Genomic DNA, 17,017 nt, shown 5'->3' on the forward strand with positions numbered 1-17,017 from the left:
TATCATCACAAATTCATTCAGTTGGATAGATTCTGGGAAGGGGGCAGTAAAAAAATGGCTTTATTGGGTTTCTTTGTTATTTTTTGAGAGTCTTACTGTGAAAGGATATTTAATTCATAGAGCAAGAGAGAATTGGACAACTGGGAAGCCAGTTTTGCAATGCTTTTGGATTGGCCTAATGGCTCTTTTTAAACTCTTCCCTGGGCATCCGGAATTACCGGGTGTGAAAGAACTGGAAGGTGGTGTGTAGGAGTTTTTACAATACTATAAAGACATTAGTGAAAGATTAGTTAATGACGGGTGTGGTGGGGTGGTGGCCTTATAGGGTAGTTTGCTGCATCTGACAAGATTTTGGAGAATCTCTTTTTCTAAAGTCAGATGGAGGGGAAAGGTCTCTATTTTCCGATGGGATGAAAAGATCTTTATATTGGCAGCAAATGCTAGGGAACGATTTCTCTTAGATGTTTAAACCTCAGTTCCTTTGAGTTAAGGTAGGGGAGCCTAAGTCACTTGGGGATAAAGCTACCTCTGAATGGATTGGACAAAATAGTCTTTTTTTTTCCTCCTTTCTTCCACTTCTTGATTACCCAAGAGAGAGATAAAATTGTCTAACAAAATCATCTCACAAAGTAGTATCTAGGACTTTTAGAGACGGAGGGACCTCTTAGAGAAATCCGTTGTAGCCACTTCATTTTGCAGAACAGGAGATCAATCCTCAAGGTCACATGGGTTAATGATAGACGTATGGGTTCCAACTGGGATTCACTTCCGATTAGATTACAAAAAGACTTTTTTGAGTTTGATTTTCCACAATTTCGAATAAAATCTGTTGGAGTACTTTCCCCAAATACCCCGACTTTGCTCCTCAGCCTACGGAGAAGTACAGAATTTACCTATAGACCTATATAGATTCAATAAGATGAATATACTATTTTTTTAAAACAGTGGAGAGTTCAGGAGTTGTTTTACGAAGACACAAAGTACTCGAGCTTCCCCTTACACGCTCAACTTTTCACACATATTCATTTTTGTCCCATGGTGGTTAAAAAAAAAAAAATCTAGGAAGATGAATAAGGGTGGTGTCAAAATGTACCAAGTAACTCAAAGGTTTCGAAGTCGTCCCATTAAATCCGAGTGGTGAGATATGTTTATCTTAAGAAGCACCGGGGAGCACTGTTCTTGGAAATAAAGACTTCTCAGTTGTCTGATAGCCGCATTTCTTCAAGAGGAAATACATTCTATCCTTCCGGCCCCCAAAATTGCCATTCCCAAGTACTACGCCTTCCTATTTTCCCTCTCTTTGCCAATTCCCAGATGTTGGAATCTGAAGTTCATATTTTGAGTCTAGCGATGCTGTAGTTGGGCAAACTATTTCCCGACATCGGGCCTCAGTTTTGCAGATTGTAAAATGGGCACGTTGCTATTTACACTGTATCTCTCAGGATTCTTGAGAAAAAAGCGCTTTGTGAATAGTAAAGAATTACGGCAAAAGAGAATTGTTAATGTGATTGTCTCCCCACTGTACCCACTCCCCACAGTGGATCCTGGGCTTTCAGCCTTGTCTCGCTGAACTATTTCCAGAGCCTCGAGCTCCAGCACGGCGTTCGCCTGGCGCCCATTATTAACTTGTTTAAATGAAAACCTTTCGGGAAGCTCTAGTTAATTGAGTATTATATTTTATTAGAGGGAGGTGTCAGGCCTTACTCAGAGAAGACTTCATCACCGACCCTAATGCACAATGCCCCTAGGCCCTCCTGAGAACTGAATAAATTTATCACAACGCGGAACAGCCGGAATACTGTCATTAAAACCTTTTAGAGATGCACTTAAAACACACTCTCGGCACACACATGCAGACACACGCGCGCGCGTACCTCCCATTTCGTAATCCTCTGTAAAGGTGGGTCTCTAATTATTGTTCCCTATCTCTTTTTTCTTAGGAACACAGCTCTACTTGCAAAACTGCCCGGAAATCCCCAGGGCCTGAAGGGTACTGTGGTCACAAAACCGGGCTGGGTTTCCCTCTTTTCCTCCTAAACTGAAGCCTTGGGCCGCTAGTCTACCATCAATAGCCCATATAATCTGAACAGTCCGTTAAAAAGCCAATCGGTTCTAGGTTTAGGTGTAATTTAGATGGTCAAGCCCCAGGCTCTTGGACTTTAGGAGACCCGGAAGTTCAGTGGAGCGTTTTGCTCTTCAAGCTGGACTTGGAGTTCTGTGAGATATCCTGGGTGCGGGGTGGGGGTTTACCACCACGTGACTTTGGGCAAATTTTTCTCCTTTACTCGCACCAATTTCATTATCTGTAAAACGAATGAATGGGTCGAGATTTCTAAGGTTGAAAACCTAACTCAACTTTACCCGAGGGGCTCGGAATCCCTTTAACATACGGATAATTTGATCGCAGAGTCAAGAATTCTCTTGAAAATAGCTCTCCCAGTTTCCCACTCATAGACTGTAATGGTCTTCCACTTTTGTTCGGGAGAATTTTGGGAGGAGATTAGCAACTTTGATTTTCTTCAAGAAAGATCATTCAGTGGCGGCAAGACCTGAGACAGGAACAATCCTGGCAGGTTAGATCTTTTATTGATGATTTGTCATCTTCCATCTCAGCTTCACTAATCCGACAGTGATAAAAAGAGTCTGACTGGGGATATAGACGATGGTGGTGGTAATTAGTCATGACGATGTGTGTCTTCATAAGACAGTACTACGCCAACTTCTTTCTGTAGCGCTTAGAAAACAAAGTTGTTTTTTTTTTCTCCAATCAACTTCTTTGAGAGGTTGATGATGCTGGGATCATTGCCCCCATGCTACACAGAAGAAAATTGAGGCACAATTACTCAACTGTAGTATCCAAGAGACATTTAATTGTTTGTTTCTGCTGGCAAGAGCCGCCTAGTTTTCACTATGCAAAAAAAAAAAAAACAAAAAAAAAACAAAAAAAAAAAAAACCTAGTGGATTTGGATTAGATGACTTCCAAGACCTTTCCAGTCCTGATATTCTATGTTCTAAAGTTCTAAGGTTCCTTTCAAACCTGGCATTTAATGAGGCAAAACTAGCTCGTGTACCCAAGAGGCAGGTTGTTTAAGGGGTTCAGAAAAGTCAACTGTGTCTGGTTCTTTTCTTTTTGCAGTTTTGAGCAAAGGACTTGAGTCTGTCAGCTTGTGAGACTTTCTGTATACATGGGGGTGGGGAAGTTGTGTGTGTGTGTGTGTGTGTGTGTGTGTGTGTGAACAAAACTCCCCTCACCCTCAAGATGCCATCCAATTCCATGTAAGGGCCCCTTAGGATGAGAGAATCCAACATAAAGAAAGAGAACACATGCTCTGGAGGTGGGCAAGCTCTACACAATAGCCACAGCTATCCCCTCCCCTGACCTCATTGGAGAGGTCAGGAAGGCCTGACTGTCAGGAAACCTAGGCTGTCCACTTTCAGTTCAGGACAGGGATGATAAGATTGAGGGACAAATTCAGCTTGGATTTGTTTCCATGCTTGGGACCAGTGCTGAAGCATTCATGAGTGCTGAGGCTTTGCGTAGCACTGAATTTCAATGCTGGGGTGTCCCAATACAGAGAAGTAAAATAGTTTCATCTAATCCCAGACTCCTTTGCCTCCTGCCTATCTGATTACCTTTCCTACCCTGCTCTCCCTCTTCCCTACACCCAAATCACTTAATCCATTTTCAATTTTATCTCAAAATTAATTGCTCAGATCTTGGCCAGATTTCATATTGAACATTTATCATTTTAAAAGCTTGGGCTAGGTACCCAAGTCAGCCAGAATTAGGATTTTTTTCTCAGTCTCCAATATTAAAAAAGAAGAATACTAAGGAATATGGACAAACACCATGCTTATTTAAACAGTCTTTAGGTACCCACATGATAAAGACATTTCTAAAATAACAATAGATCATAGAGTCATAGTTCATTAAAATATTTTTCTCCCCAGCTTTCTATGAAACAGGGAGTATAATGATTACTTCTCTAATTTTACAAATGAGAAAACTGAGGCTGAAAGTTGAAGTGATTTGTCTTTAGTCACACAGCTTTCTTATTTCAAATATCAGCAGATCTTCATTGAAGGTTCAGTACTACCATTTAGCCTCCTTAGTTCTCTATTATTTAGATTTTAGCCTCCATTTAGACCTTAGTTCTCTATTATCTATACACACATTAGCAGGGAAATAACAAAATGATTTCCCCCCTTCCCTCCTCTTCTCTCCATTGCACACTTCCCAAGAAAACTTAAAAGAATGTCTGCTTATTAAAAAAAAACAAAAAACTGAAAGTCAGATTGACCTGTTAAAAATCAAGCAATGGCAGACCCCAAAGCCACTCTCTCTAATGGGGTGTGGGCCACTCCAAGGAATTTTCTATACCCTTCAGTTTTGCCTATCTGTACTCTCTCTCTATATCTTCACACCCAACTTAAAACAATTTCTCCCATATTTCTGTATGTCTTGGTCAATGAATTCAAATTCATGAAAATATACTAAATATCTACTTTGCTGGTTCCTGATGGAGATAGAAAGTTTAGATGATAAAACAGGGTCTCTGACATAATAGAGCTTTTATAACCAAGCAGAGGTTGAGATATATATATATATATATATATATATATAATATATATATATATATATATATACATACAGAAAGAGAGAGAGAGAGAAGAGAGAGAGAGAGAGAGAGAGAGAGAGAGAGAGAGAGAGAGAGAGAGAGAAGGACGGAGGGAGGGAGGGAGGGAGGGAAAGAGAGAGAGAAAGAGAGAGAGAGATAAATATAATAGCACAATAATATTCAAATCCATTTCTGGACTTCACTTTAAGAGCACCCTTGTCCCATGATGAAGGGAACAGAAACCCAACAACTCAGTGTCTTATGAAAAGCTATTATATTTCTTTGAGCTGAGGTCCAAGCTGGTTTTGAATCTATCTTCTTGTTTTCCCTCCTGATCCAATCCACCCCTGGAGCCTGAAGGCTGGAATAGAGTTGTTGCAGAAAAGCTTGGAAAGATCATAGGCCTTGATTGAAAGTAGAAGAAGGAGGTGGGTATTTTAAATTCAACTCAGCCATTTATTCAGAGACCAGTCAAGTGATTTTTCTGTGGGTCTCAGTTTCCCCAGATGCAAAATAAAGAATTTGAAGATTCTATCTGATTTTGAAAGTTACTCATTAATTCATCATTCTGAAAGAATTCATAGTTTTGAACAGAACCCTGTTGGAAGAAATTAAAGGCCTCAGTGACATAACGTTGTATAAAAGCAGGTCATTTGACCTGTGTGTGTGTGTATGTGTGCGTTTGTGTGTTTTAAGACTTATGGGAGATTATTATTATTATTATTTGCCAAAGAAAGAGTTGGAATAAAAATGAAACTACACACATACATACATGCATGCATGCACATTCCTATCCCTGTCACAACTTTTATAAGGGAAATCATGTCAGCCTCCAACCTCTCCGTCCCCGCCTCTAATTTTAGGTAGAGATATTTTCTCAGGCACCTAATGGGAAGGCAAAGAAACAGAGTGCAGTGGAAAGTTTTGGACCTGGAGTCAGAAGTTCTGTGAGTCTCGACTCAGTTCCTTGCTAATGATAGACACAAAGACAAATTCCTTTTAGTCGTCGAACCTCATAAAACCCATACATTTAGGGGATATGAAGAGATATTCTCTCAGATCTCTTTCCATTTTAAAATTCCGTTTTAAGATTTTTTTCCAATTATGATGTTCTCTAGGCCTTAGGTTTTAATACTTCATGCTCTATCGGGTTTTCTCATCTTAGATTGTCATTCTGAAATATTGGTTTTTAACTTCCTCGGATGGTAAATTTCTTCAGCGCTGCAACCTAGACAAATCCCGGAGTAACAAGTTCTCTCCGCCTGCTCCATCCTTTCTCTGCCCTCTTCCCTTATTTTTTCCATCTTTCTCTTTTTACCCTCTCTCCTTTCCCTAGCCTCGGAGTCTGGGGCGAAGAGAGGGAAAACAGAAAAACAGAAGTTATAAAGTTAATTTCAGAACTCCCGCACATCAAAGCTGGGCGCGGAGAAGCTGCGAAATTCCCGGCCTCCGATAAGCAGCCAGCTAACAAAGCCGACCGGGTCCCACCTCCGCCGGACCCCGCTCGCTCGCTCATTCTATCTCCTAGCGCTCGCTTTTATTTGTTGAAGCAAACACTTTGATGTCCCAAGTCGTCCAAACAATTATTATTATAATTTTAAACAACCTGGTGTTTTCCATTACTAACGGCTCAAGCTTTGAAGTTACACCTCATAATTTCCTAAATTAAATAAATCATTTTAAGTTTGCACTGGGAGTCTTTTAATAGCAGAGAAAGGAATATCATTATCTTATTGAGACCCAATTGCCGTGGCTCCAGTTTGGCTGTAGCTAGGGGCAAAGTAGCTCACTATAACAGACATACTTTATTAACCTCCCATAACTCTTGAAAGAACATTTTTATATTTTCTTTGATTTCCCCCCTCCCTCTCTTGTTTTAAAGCTGTCCCAACCTTTAATTAGTGCCTAATATGAAAAGCATTATTTTTTTAATGCTGTGCAATTTACCAGCGGCAATAGGCCAACTTAACAATTGTTTATTGGGGGTGGTTTTTCACACAGGGCTAAGAATGCCTCTCCGAACCCAGCTTTTCATGGGTGGTTGCACTAATTAATACAGTGTCTGCGGCTCCTAGGGGGTTTTTTAATATTGAAGCCTATGGGGCGGAAGGGGTTTTTAGAAGTCCGGCTCCTGCTGACGTTTTTTCTCTCTCCCTCTCTCTATGATTTCTTTCATGCTGTTTTGATCCTTCTGTAAAGTCAGCACATAGAGAAACTGCTCCCTGGCCCAGAGGCCTTCAGATCGCTGTGCAACGGGGCAGGGGGAAACACACACACACACACACACACACACACACACACACACACACACACTTAATATTAACACTTGTTACGTACAGCATTATCAAGCCATGAGTATCTTTGCCAGGGAAATCTTTTCGCGCAGGAGTCAAGGTGGAGGGGTTGGGGCAGAGGGATTGGATACCTACGTGTTTTAACTTTGCAACAGGTAGAGTACTTTGGTTGTCTCCTAGTAGAAATGAAATATCTTCCCTGAGCTTGAAAGGAGATTGAAGGGTTAATTGAAGGGTCCTCTGTAGATTGAGTGGACTTGAAAACAAGATAGCAAAGTTTTCTCCTCCTCTCCTCCCCTCTCCTTTCTTTTACTCTCCTCTCCTCTCTTCTCCACTTTCCTCTCCTCTCCTCTCCTAAGCTGCTTCACTTTTCAATTGCTATGCTCCTAGACAGTAAAAGTATTACTATCTCTGTCCCCAATCCCAACTGCAGCTAATGACACATAGATCACATGTTAGGGAATGGTCCATACCTATCAGCTCAAAGGACAAAGAGAATTGTTAGGTCTATAAGTTTGGTGTTTTGTGTGTGTGTGCGTGTGTGTTGGTGAGGGGCTGGTTGAAAGTTCTTAAACAAAACTTTTCTGTTTAACAATCTCTACCCTTCCTTCCTTTCCCTTTTCTCTGAGTTGGGGAGTAGCAAATCCGTCACATTGATGAACTGGGAATGGGGAGGAGGTAGGGAACTGGAAGAGAATGGTACATTATTTCTGTCCTTCAACTTGTAGGGAGTGAGGGCTTCATTTTATTTCATCACTACAGAGTTGATAATGGAGCAAATAAATGAAAACTCAGAAGCTTTGAGAGCCCAGCAGTTGTTGGCTCCAAGTCTTGAGTTCACTGGGCTTTTTGGAAGGATGGGAATTACAGACAAAATCCAATAACGTTATTGCCTTCCAAATTGTTTTATGTTTCAGTTTTGCCCCAACCTGGTCATTTCTCTTCAATTACATCCAGGCTTTCTGCTCTTCCAAAAAGAGACACCTACGCATAGTTCCCTAGGCAGGCAAAATAGCTCACTCCCCTTCTATCCCTCCACCCCCGATTTCTCTCACACACACCCCCCCCCCCTTTAATTCATCTCCTTTACAAGTCTAATCTGCAGAACTGCATTGCTATTTCTCATGTTGGACCCAAGCATTTCTCGGCTTAGCCCTTTTCCTTTTTGATGTAGCAAGTCAATTGAGGAATGTTGGTCTCGGTTATCAATCACCCAGCTGGATCTTAAAGGCTTCTGTCTAATCAGATTTAATTGCTCATGTAGCGCCACTTTTTGCCCTGGGCCACGACCGCCTTGCTCAATTACACCCCAAATACCTGCAATCAATAAATAAGGAATGACAACACGTTTAAGGGATTTACCCAGTAAAGGAACTGAACTGGAAACATTACTACCGGGAAGGCTTTTTAATAATTAAACTTACACCTCAGCACCCAGTTTAAGGAGCAAAACAAGTAGGAAAACACTAAAGTGACCTTTCTAGTCGGCCTCAATCCTACTGAGGCCAAAGGTACCTATGTTGGCTTAAGAGGATGCTGGAGGAGCTTTTTATGTGGTTTTACTTTCACTGGAAAGTCAGTGAAATCAATCCTCTTTTTCCTTTCCCCATTCTTCTGTTACTGGCATTTAAGTTGTATAGACCAGAAGTATGGCACCTTCTATGTCTGTGTAAAGAAATGTTTAGGGTTCTAGAAGTACTTCCTGATTGAGAAAAGAGATAATCTGGTATTTATTCATTCAACAAATTATTTATTAAGTATTCTAATGGCTGCTATTTTGGATAGGCCTGGCCCCAGTAGATTCAAAAATAGATCAGGCCTGGCCTCTATGAATGGGGGTGGGAGTGGAGAGGTGAATTTGGCATCATTCATCCAGATATTTCTATTGAAATTATGAAATCAATTGTATGGAGCTTTCAGAAATGGGAGATTATAGATTTAGAGCTGGACCTTCAAAGTTATATAATCTAATTCTCTGATTTTACAAACTAGGAAACAGATCAAGAAATGTTAGGTCATAGAGATAGTAATCAGGAAAATCAGGAAAAGTCAAGATTCAAATTCAGGTCCTCTAATTACAAACGTATTCTTTCTTTTGCTTAAGTGGGAAATTGATGGTGACTATATGATGGGTGAGGTGGTTGGCTTTGGATGGGAATGATCTGTTGAGTCTTTGTTGTTTTCTGATTTCTCCAGGGGGCAAATCCCTTTCCTCCTTGCTTCAGTTTCTGCTTATGTAAAACAAATGAGTTGAACTAGTTTTTTTTTTTTTGTTTTGTTTTTTTTTTTTTTTGTAATTCTTAATTCTAAGAATCTATGAACCTTTACATATGAGACTTCAAAGTGGCTACCAAAATGGCAGGAAAATATATGGGAACAGAATATTTGTCCTATACCAATAGCTGCCAAATGAACCTCATTTGGAAAGCTCTAAATCTAGGAAGAGATACCAATATACTTCTCTGTCTCCTTGACCTCTATGGTGTTGCTGGGCCATCTTCTCAGGCTTTGATTTTTTCCCGCTTTAGTCTAGCAGTAAGAACAAAGACAAGCCCCAAAGAGAATGGATGGGGTTGAGAGGGGGGAGCGGGGGAGAGAAGAAAAGGCAAACAATAGAATATGATTTTAATATAAAGAAAATTACAGAAAAAGGCTGTGTTATGAAGTTATAAGAGATGGTTCAGGGTAAGTATTTTCCTAAGATTTATATTCCATATTTGTGTACTTCTCAGGATACAAAAGTAAGACCCAAGTGGAAAGGAGTAGGGGAAGGAGCTAGAGCTCAGGTCCAAATTTGTATGAATTTAAAATGGAAAAAAATGGAAAAATGGGTTGGGGGGGCACTTATCCTTTGCTGATTTGGGTCCTTTCACCAAACCACAGCCTAATTGAATGTGACCATAAGACTTTTTTCTTTCAAGACTTAGGAGGGTCAATAGCAGTATTTTGACAAGGAGGTTAAGACTCAGAAAGAAATAGGCCATTAATGTTGGTGGGAGAATCTTAGAACTTTTAAAATATACCATGGGATCATAGGATCATAAATTTTAGAGATGGAATAGAACATGAAATTATCTAGTACTCTCTCTCTCTCTCTCTCTCTCTCTCTCTCTCTCTTTCTCTGTCTCTCTCTCTCTGTCTCTTTCTCTATCTGTCTCTCTTTCTCTCTCACACTTGCACACACGCACACATGCACAGATGCACACACAGACACACTATATATATGAAACTGAGACTTGGACATTTTAAAGCAACTTGACCCCAAACAGATAGATAATAACTGATAGATTCTGAATTTGAACCCAGACCCAGATCTTATTTTCAGACTCTGTACTTGTTCTACAGTGCCACTTTGATAGGTAACTGAACTATATTCTATACCAGTGTTTCCCAAACTTTTGACATATGTGTACCCCTTCCATAATTTTCATAATGCTGAGTACTCCTCTTCAAAAAAAAAGGATGTATTTTAATAATAATCTATATATATATATATATATATACACACACACACACACATATAGGTACATACACAAAATAATAATAAACAAAAAATAAAATTATTCATAATAAAATATAAATCCATGCCAGAAGGTTTGTTGCATATGGAAGAAGAGCAATTGTTGTAATTGGCTTCAGATGGATTCTTGAAAAACAAACATAAGGAGTGTACTTTAACATCATTCTGGTTACAAATGCAACATGTACATCCTGTTTTAACAGAAAAAGTTCTGAAATACTTCTTGCCTTTTCCAACTTCATATTTATGTGAAGTTGCTTTTTCATCATTTGTAGACATTGAGTCAAAAAAAAAAAAAAAAAAAGGAACAGACTATTGGACATGGAGCTGCATCTCAGATTAAAATTAACAACCAGGGAACCAAATTATGATGATCTGCTATCTCAGCACAATTTCATCCTTCTATATAAAAATAATCAAAATCAGTGGGACTTACTAAAGCACATAACAAAATTTTCCTATAAGAAAAATAGCATAAAAGTTAACAATACATAGGCGCCTGGAGAAGCCACTAGCTATTAACAAAGTAAGTTGTTTCTGTAATGAAGTGCCGTATATATATTCATGCCGTGTCATACTGGACCATATCACGCTTCACAAGATTGTCTTGACTTAACTAATGAGAATGTAGAATTAGGCGCAGCTAAGCACGGTGCAATGCATACCCCCACCAAACTCTTCCCATACCCCTGGGGTACGCGTACCACACTTTGGGAAACACTGTTGTATGCCTTAATAAAGTCATGCTTTCATAGTTTTCAGGCCTAGTCTGTGGCTAAGACAAAAGTTGAGAGATAATTTATAGTCTAGACAATCTCTCTAATATTAAAATCAAAGGGTTCAGATAGAGATTTCAGCTCTGCAAGCAAGTCATATAACCACTTTGTGCCTAATTTCGTCACGTAGAATTAGGAGACTGGACTCTTTCTCTAAATAACCTGCCCACAGCTAAAACCTATGATCCTTTCCTGGGTTTCATTTTCCCTATTTGTACTAAGACTTAAATTATCTGTCTCAGGGGATTGTTTTGGGGGAAATCCTAAAGTACTATAGAAATAGAAATATTATTATTATAGTGAAAAAAAAGGCTGGCAGGGACAGGACTTTACAACAACTAGAGTAGATTTAACTGTAAGATTCTTGTGGACAGGGGAACTATGATAGTGTTGTTGGAGGGTACTTCTTAAAATCATAGAAATTTGAGAAAACTTACAGATCATTTAATTAACCACTTTGTTTTATAGAGGAAAAGAGTAAAGAAAGCAAGTCAGTTTCCTAAAGTCACATAATTAGAAAATAGCAGAGTGGAGTACCTAGGAGAATGCTGGGAACTAGGTAAGCATTGGTGGATTGATGATCATGATACAGTGAAAGAACATCAACAATTTATTGCTAGTTCTCAGGTTGTAAAATTCAGCAACCAGTGTCAGGCAATCTTGTGGCACTCATCAGTTCACTTTTTAATAATCAAGACTTAACTAAGGGTTTCCTATTACTAAGACTTCATTTTTAAACATAATATTACAGACAAACCATTTACTAGTATGCTATGAAATATGATCATAAATTAAAACTAAGCCATTAATGTCAAAATAAATGGACAAAGAATACTTTGTGATCCAGTATGTTTGGTTTTGACTATGTTTTCTCATCTTGAATCATAGAGCAAAAGAATGTAAACGTTGGAAAGGAATTTAAACTTCTAGGCCAATCCCCTTATTTTATTTAATTTCCATTTTTTTGTTTATAAAATAATTTAGTTCTTGTTGACTTATTTTTATCTCACAATTATTTCTGGATGTCCATCTTCCCAATTAATCCTTGCTAGTAAAAGCAATTGAAATAGTGACTAGATAGAATAATGTGTGCAAAATTCTGTCCAAGTAGTTCTTCTACCAGAAAGAGGGAGGTATATTTTATTATCTGTTCTCTGAGACAACTCTGGTTTTTCAAAATGCAAATTCCTTTTAGTGATCTTTTCATTTACAATGTAGTATTCATTGCATATATTATTCTTTTGGTTCTGATTGTGCTATTTTTCATTAGTTTATACAAATCTTCCTATACTTAAAATTCCTTAATATTAATAATTTATTATCATCTAATCATGCTATATTATCTTCATTATTTTTCAGCCATTCCCATAATCTATGGTTTGCTACTCTGTTTCTAGTTCTTTGCTACTATGAACACTGTGATACTTATTTGACCTTTGTTTCTGGCTTTGACCTCCTTGGGATACATGGTAGCTAGGTGGTATGGTGCATAGACGTGAACTTGAAGCCAAGAAGATTTAAGTAAGAATCTTGTCTCAAATGCTTGTCCAATGGTTACAAAATACTGAGAAAGTCACTAAATGTCTCTCAGCCAGTTTCTTCACCTCTAACATGGGGATAATGATAGCACTCACCTCCCAGGATTATTGTAAGGATAAAATGAGATAACCTGTATAAAAATTTGATATATCTTATATGCTAGATATTATTGTTGCTGCTGATCTTCTTCCTCCTCTTTCCCCTTCTTTTCCTTCTCTACCTCCTCCTCCTTTTCTTACTATATGACTTACTAGTTGGATTGCTATGTTGAAGAATATGAACAATTTAATATTTTTGTGGTTATGCAATTTTAAATTGTTATATGGAATGGTTGGATCAATTCAGAGTTCCACTAATAGTACATTAGCATTCTTTGCTTGCCATCACCACTCCATTCATTGAACAGTCCTTTTTTTTTTTTCTCTTTTTGCTTATTTGTTGGAGATAAGGTGAAAACTTGTGATTGTTTTCATTTACATATCTCTTATTTGTGATTAAACTATGTTTTGTGACTAAATTATGTTTTGTTTCTAAATTATTTGACTAAATTATGGTAGCTTTTGAAAGTTATTAACATTTGATAACCATTTACTTACAGTTCAATCATTTCACTTTATAGAATAGGAAATTGGGAATCTTAAGAAAAGGGAATTGAGTTTTTCATGGCCACACAAGTTTATGATAGAGTGAAGGCTAGAAGATTCTCAATCTGGAGCCTTTTATGTACTCTATGTGTATATTGATATAGAAAACAAATGGTCAGAGATCTTTAGCAAGATCCAACCAGGTAGTCCCTGAACTGGACTTAAACACTTGAAAGATTGATGCTAACTATTTGTGTGATTCTGAACAAATCACCTCACCTCTCCTGTGACTCAATTTCCTCTTCTTTAATATTATAAAGCTAATGTTTGTTATTGTGAGGAAAGGATTTTATAAATCTTACAGTGTTCTAAAAATCAATCATTATTATTTTGCCATCCAAGCTAGCTCTAACCCAAATGCTGGGCTCCTCTCCACTTTCACCCCTTCACAACTTGAAGATGTATAGGTCCCAAGAGTTAAGGCTCTAGATAGCTAGTGATAAATAATATTTGGTATTCATCTACATACAGCCTGCTTGCAAACTACAATGCTTTTACCAATAAACAAGACAAAGACAAAGATTGTCCTGCTCCTTCTTTTTTCTACCCCTTCATGCCAATGCTCTTTAGGATTCTTCCATTTTTTTTTTCAAAGCTGGCCTTAGCATTTATTTTTAACTTGAAGAAAAGAATTTGAAACAGTCCCTCCAGTTCTGACATTTTACTTGAGATTCGTTAGATGGGTCACAGAAAATCAGTGATTTTTAACCTTTTATAGGCTGATTAAATCCCATTTAACAAGTTTACCATTTTTTTTCCACCAATAAATTCCAGTGGGGAAAGCTAATTAACGAGGTTACCATGATAATGGAAATAATCTCAGCAAAACAGCAAGATCCCTATGCTCTATTACTGTATTCAGCAAGAAACATTCTGACTTGACATTTGGTTTTTTAACAACAGCAACAACCAACAAACTTCTATTTCCATATCTCTTTAAGGTTTACAAAGTGCTTTCTTTGCAACAAACCTGTGATATGGGAAATGATAAAAATCTATTTCTATTTTAGGGTTTAGAGCAGAAGGGAACTACATAAGACAGCTAGTCCAACCTACTCATTTTACAGATGAGGAAACAGAAACAGAAAAAGAAGTGAATTGCTCAAGATCATACAAGTAGTAAGTAGAGTAGCAACTGGCAGTGGTAGAAGGTGAAATATGAACCAAGGTTTTAATATTCCAAGGCTAATCTTCTTTCCACAAGAATAGTATCCTGTATAAATGATTGGTGACTTTGTCAAATATATCTCCTACTGTAAATTAAAGCATTAACCCTAAGGAGTAGAGATCAATTTCTTTCTATGCCCTTCCCTTCCCTCTTTTCCCCAATGCTGTTCTTCTAAAATTCCTTTCTATTTGCACTACACATTTCTTGTGTGTACAGTTACTTGCATGCTATTGCTTCATTACAGTATGAGCTCCCTGAGGGAAAAGACTGCTTTTTGTTTTTCTTTATATCCCTAGCCTTAGTATAGTGCCTCGCATAGAGTAATGTGTTTTATAAAGGTCTGTTGATTGACTGACTGATATTTTGCTATAAATCAGTTCCCAAGAGCTTGGCCACCTTTGTGATGGGTTGGTAAAATTCACTTTCTGACCTTGTAGCTCTGAGACCCAGATGTTGGCTATTTGAAGATGTTCCTTGTGAGATTCAGACTAAGTGGTTAGCAGGCTATTGTAGCACTATCCTTTAAATGAAACATTGATGACTACAAATTTAGGAAGAGTGGGAACAAAACTCTGTCAAAGGAACTTTCCTTTAAGATTCATTCTTTGAAATACAGTACAAACTTCCAAATCGTTCATTCCAAGATTTACTAGTTTCTAACTCCAACTTCCTTTTTTTCTTATTTTATACTATCCCCTGACTTAGCTAAACATTATTTTGTTACTCTATCCTTGTACTGTTCTCTCTAGAATTGATTCCTTCCTTCCCAGTATGACTGATGAAGTTCTTTTTTCCTTCAAACAACTGGATCAGGTATTGCCTCTTCCATGAAGCCTTTCAAGAACTTCCCCAAATTAAAATGATTTCTCCTTCTCCCTTGATCTGGATCATAGGTTTACAGTTTTTACACTCTGCTTTATATTATAATTATATCTTTCTTTCCCCTGAATTAGGTCACAGAATCACAGGAAGTCTGACTTTGAAAAAAACTTAGAAATAATGTAGGAAAATCTCTTATTCTATATAAAATGAGAACATGAAATCACTGAGAATCTAAGTGATTTAGCTAATGTAGAAGAGTGCTGCATTACCTATACCTTTGTTTTCTCAGCAACTTTGCATACAGTCAGCATTTATTGAATGAATTTTGAATTCAGTTGCATTCCCCTAAAATCTTTTAGGAGTTTGATTCCTCTATGAGACCTAAATTTCATGGCAGCAGAGATTATGTCTTACCTAAACTTGGTACTACAGAGTAAATGATTAATACATATCTATGGATTGTAGCAAGTTTCAATAAAAAAAAAAAACAAAAAAAACCAAGTTGTCTAAAAGACTTGAAACATAGCCTTTAACTCCCATTCCTACCACACATATATATTCTCTCTCATGCTTACTTAGAGACTAATGTTACCTATTTTTGAGATGAACCTGTAAATAAAGGTATGAAATTAAAGTGTTTTGAATAAGTCAAAATAATAAAAAGGCACAAGGAATAAAATGGCTTTAAAAGGTACTAACGGGGCAATAGACAACAGGAGAGAAACTGACAAAGCTCCCTCTACCAAAGATACTGATGTTCTGCCTTACTTTCAAAATGGTCAATTTCACAAGCGCCTTCTCCAATGTGTATTTAAAATCATCCATCCAAAAGATAAGTAAATTGTGGCTATTCATGAAGCCTGGCCCATCACACAGCAACGAAAACATGTATTAAACTGGAGAACACTGAGTCTTTGCTGTTTCCTTCTTCTTTTCTTTTCTTCTTCCTTTCTTTGAGGCCTCAAAATGTTATGATTCATCAGCACTCCCCAATGTGCCAGTGAATTACAGACCAAAAAGATTTCAAAACGCCGAGGGGGAGCAGGGAGGTTGAATATCCCCCTGTAAATCACAGGCATTTTCTATCCAGCCAACTGCATTTGTTCACTAGTCCTTTTGATCAGTGTTTATAATAGCAGCTGAGCAGAAGAAACTAAGTTTTTGTCTTTAAACTAATCCAAGACTCTAGACTCTAAGAGGTCTCCATGAAGGGTTAAAAATAAAGCTTTTAAATTTTTAGATGTGGAGACATGGGGGTTTAAGCTTTCATAGGAATAGTTCACTTAAAGAGCAGTAGATTCAGAGGCAGAGAATCTGCCTTTGAATCCAACCTAGGTTTGCTGTGAAATATCTGTGACATCTGATAAGTTTCTGGGCCTCTGTGTCTTTATTTTGTAATGAGAGGGATGAGAAAAGATGATCTTTGAAATGTTTAACATTCAATGATCCTGGGACAACTCATAAGCAGAATAGAGCTGTTTTTTGTATTTTGTCCTAATGATCACTATGAAAATTTGATAACTGCTATTCATTCAGCCAAAATGTACTAGACTCCTGTTACAGGTAATGATCAAAAAATAGGGAGAGAGAGGGAGAGAGAGAGAGAGAGAGAGAGAGAGAGAGAGAGAGAGAGA

Source organism: Antechinus flavipes, chromosome 2 (assembly GCF_016432865.1).
Source record: "Antechinus flavipes isolate AdamAnt ecotype Samford, QLD, Australia chromosome 2, AdamAnt_v2, whole genome shotgun sequence".
Taxonomy (NCBI): domain Eukaryota; kingdom Metazoa; phylum Chordata; class Mammalia; order Dasyuromorphia; family Dasyuridae; genus Antechinus; species Antechinus flavipes.